Source organism: Vulpes lagopus, chromosome 20 (assembly GCF_018345385.1).
Source record: "Vulpes lagopus strain Blue_001 chromosome 20, ASM1834538v1, whole genome shotgun sequence".
In the NCBI taxonomy this organism is placed as follows: Eukaryota; Metazoa; Chordata; class Mammalia; order Carnivora; family Canidae; genus Vulpes; species Vulpes lagopus.
Window position 1 is genome coordinate 25,023,213 of NC_054843.1, and position 4,389 is coordinate 25,027,601.

Consider the following 4,389-nt stretch of genomic DNA (forward strand, 5'->3'; position numbering starts at 1 on the left):
TCTCTCTCTCTCTCTGTGACTATCATAAATAAATAAAAATTTAAAAAAAATACTGTATATATAAAAAAAAAAAAAAGACCCTGAGGTCAGGAAAATGGAGAGGGTTTGAAGACCTGAGAAGTGGACAGTGTGCCAAAAATGTGGTGTGTGAAGGAAAGAAATAACATGATAAAATATAGGAAATCAGACAGGAGTTAGCCATTGCAAGGCTTTGCAAGTGATTTTAAAACAGATTTTTTTCCTAAGGATACTGGGGAACCTAGATTTGAAGTATATGTATTTCTCTAAATTTTTCCTTAAAAAAATAACTAAATTTTTCTCTTAGTTTATACTTCTGTTTTGTTTTTTTGTTTGTTTTGTTGTTGTTGTTGTTGTTTTCGGGGGGGGAGGGCAGTCTACAGTAACTTTATTTTCACAGAGAAACCAAGCTGCAAGAAGTCTACATGATTGGAGCAGAGGGTGGTTATCTTCCAAAGGGTGAAGCCTGAGCCCAGCAGGCAGCACACAAAGGTTAAAACCAAAACCCAGATATCTGCTTTCCTGGTTCTGCCCTGCATTGTCCACTCATGATGTGAGATGAGAGACCGCACAACAGTACTGAATGAAGAGGTCCAACCAGGCAGAGGCGACATCCCGACAGGAGACAATCAATCATTGACGAGGATGCTGAACTATTCTTTGATGAGAAAGGTGAGGATATGGGATGAGCAGTAAATTATATTCTTAGTTCTTCCAGTAAGTAAATTCTATAGGACAGGGCAGGTGGCCAATCAAGGACTAGAACAGGATGAAAATCTAGACTAGTTACAGATCTCTGTGCCTAAGGAAAAGAACAGCAATAAGGGAAAATAAAGGAACATTAAAATGGCCAAAAGTACTGAAAAGAAGAACCTTAATTATATGACAGGAAATAGCATCTTTTATTTTCCTTGCTGCAGTGGCAGCGGACTTGCTGGTTTTCATGAAACATGATTTTTGTAATGAGGTCTGTTGACAAGCTTGCTCAGTCACGGAAGGACAAACACGAGGCTGCCTGCTGATGTTAGAATGGGCTCTGCCCACCTACCTCTTGTAGGTGCTATTCTCATGCTAGATCTACAGAGGTGCCCCAAAACCACTGGTAAGGGGCTGCAGTTAAAGCTTCTGAAATATTGCAATATGATGGACAGGATATTTTGGGCTATGTCTTTCTTGTACATGTAAACTCTTTTGGAACAGCTGGAGTTAAAGGACAAGCAGGAGTTTGGTTTTGAGCCCCAGAGTTTCAGACACCCACCACAGGTGCCTCTGCCCTATTTCACTACACCTTCTTTTCTGCAAAACACATCCAGTGGTTGAGTGTTAACTACTGTGGTTGAAAGAAATGACCTGCTCACCACCATCCACCCCCCTTCCCCCTCCATGTGAATCTCACAACAGCAGAGGCCATAGGCAGGAAGGTTGTCTCTGTTTCCTCTCACAAGGGAAATTACTTGGTAACCTGGTGAATGGCATGGGCAAGGTAGCCCACATTGCCAGAGGTGACCCCTGCCACGGAGATGTGGCCATCCTTTGTCATGTAGATGGAGAATTCCTTAGTCAGGCTTTAGTCCTGTGAACCAAAACATGCCAGTCTGGTCAGTGATGTGCTGCCAGTTGTGGAAGGAGCCCTCCTTCTTGAGGTTGGAGACCAGCTGAGTCCACATGCTAATGATGTGGTGGGCCATGCCTTTTACTTCCTGCAACCATTTCTCAGGTCAGGGCTGGTCAGGATGGTTGAGGCAATTCGGGCCCCATTGATTGGAGGATTGGAATACATGGGACGGATCAAGATCTTCAACTGTGACTCCACCCTTTTAGCTTCATCAGCATCCTTGCAGACCACAGTGAGGGCTCCCATACGCTCACCGTATAAGCCCATGTTCTTGGCATAGGATTGGCAGAGACAAACATTAATGCCTTGTTCGATGAAGTGGCGTACAGCCCAGGCATCCTTGTTACCATCACCACTGGCAAAGCCTTGGTAGGCCATGTCAAAGAATGCAAAGAGATTGTTTTCACCACTGTTGCCATTTCCTTCCACTGCTCAGGACGGGGGTCTACTCCCGGGGGATTGTGGGCACAGGCATGCAGGAGAAGAGCACTTTGCTGTGGCATTTTTGAAATGTCCTCTACAGTGCCTGTGAAATCAAAGCCGCACGTCTTGGGGTCATAGTATCGATACCCCTGGAGCTGCATGCCAGCGTCCCTGATGATCGGTGTATGATTTCCCCAGGATGGTTTGGGCAGAAAGACATCTCAGCTGAACTTAAAAAGTCTTTGCAGAAAACTGGCTCCAATCCTCAATGCCGCCTTTCCAGAAATGGTCTGCACGGTGATATACCGGCTACTTTTCAACACTTCATTGTTCTCACCCAGGGCTAGTTCTGCAGATGCCTTACAAAATTCAGCAAGTCCAGCAATGGGCAGGTATTCTTTGTCCAAATTTTTTGCAGCAATCTGGGCCTCTGCCTTCCGGACCCTAGGGAGCATGTAAGGCTTTCCATTATCATCCCGATAGGCGCCAACTCCCAGATTCATCTTTTTGCTGTTGGTGTCTCTCTTAAGGGCTTCTATGACTCCCAGGATGGGGCCTAGGGGCCCCATTTCCACATGGATCCACCAGGAACTGGATCTTGCAGAAGCCACACCAGTGAGGCCCGGTGGAAGGCGGCGGTGACCCTGGACAGGACACGGCCGGAGGGCAACAGGGCCATGCTGGGTGGCGAGAAGGTGGAGGGGGGGCTGCAGGCCGGAGCACAGAGCCAGTGGGCCCAGACACCTGTACTTCTATTTTGATAACCTTATTGCTCTATTTTACAAAAGAGTTGGGAATAAATTTTTAAGAATAATAACATATCTACAACCTATTAATATATATTAATTACACATTAACTACCATGAAGAAAATGTCACTGGTCTTTCTAAATGTAACTTTAAATAGCTATCTTAAACAATTAATAGAATAGATCCTCTATATAAATTAAAGGCATAGTTTGACTGCCTCAGAAGTAATGTATCTCCCCTATAAAATCGTTTGATATTTGGCAATCCCTATTCTCTGGATGTAATTGTTCTTCTACATTTATTGACTCATTAATGAGCCTTTTGTTAGTGATTAAAGATGTTTTGCTTTGCAAGGAATTGTCTCTTTTGATGTATCTTTTACCAAAATAGTCTTCAAAGTCTACCATATGGCAGAAAATAATCCCAATTTCAAGATTTTAAAATCAATTTTATAAAGACAATTTTAGCAAAAAGTACTTTTAAAAATTTATTTATTTACTTTTCCAGTGGATATCCCAAGTAGACGATACTGATATTTTTATTTCAAGGGGTGCCTGACTGGCTCAGGAGGTAAAATATACAACTCTTGATTTGGGGCTCATGAGTTCAAGCCCCATGCTGGGGAAAGGGCCTACTTAAAAAAAAAAATGTGGGTTTTTTTTATATTTTTATTTCAATAAATTATATGTATACTAAAAATTCTATGGACCAGAGAAGCATGCAACCCATTTGATTCCCTACTGATCAGAGTATTTACTATAAATGTAATTTCAGTTCTTCATATTTGCTTGTTGCTATTGCTGTTTTTGTTTTACAAAACATTACTTATTTTTCAAGAAATTTAGGAGGATTCAAAATGGTATGAGCTTGTTAGGAAAGAATAAGACCATCAGAATGAGAAATGAAAAGAAACAAAATGTATTCATTCCTAGAAGAATCTCACTGTTGAACATAGGAACAGTTAGGCCATCGTAATTTCTCATTATATTAATTAAATCTGGATTTTATCTTAACCTACCCTGCGTATATTTCCCCCATCCATCCTTAACTTGATCTTCCATGGCCAAAGGTGGACAAGAAAAGAGAGAGCGCAGAAATAAAGAAGTTTGCTAATTCCTAAGTATTGCTTTGTTCAGGACATATTTTCTGATAAATATTAACCCAACAAAGCAATTTAGTAAGAAGTCTATGTATTTCTTAGGCCAGAATTTTAAAAGATACCTACTAATGAGATCTTAAGGTTCTAGATAAGTATAAATAACACCATTGGGTAAGCATGTCCTAGTCTGGGTAGACCAACATTCTAGAAAACCTTCTTTTGAAATGAGGCATTATTCACGGCATCATTTATTAAATAAATGGTAATAGTCCACTGACCTAATTTATTACAACAAACACTGAGGTTTGGAAGAATTACTTTCTTCCCCTGATGATTTTGGAACAAATGGGAAATAAGATGGAGAAAATAAATAGAAATAAAATGGAGCCTGCTTCTCCCTCTGCCTATGTCTCTGCCTCTCTCTCTCTCTCTGTGACTATCATAAATAAATAAAAATTAAAAAAAAAAATTTAAAAAAAAAAAAA

At 40.9% G+C, this 4,389-nt stretch overlaps 1 pseudogene; it reads right to left on the minus strand.

The window, feature by feature from the left end:
* Positions 1-1,468: 1,468 nt before the first annotated feature.
* LOC121479481 lies at positions 1,469-2,735 on the minus strand (annotated as a pseudogene).
* Between the last annotated feature and the right edge of the window lie 1,654 nt (positions 2,736-4,389).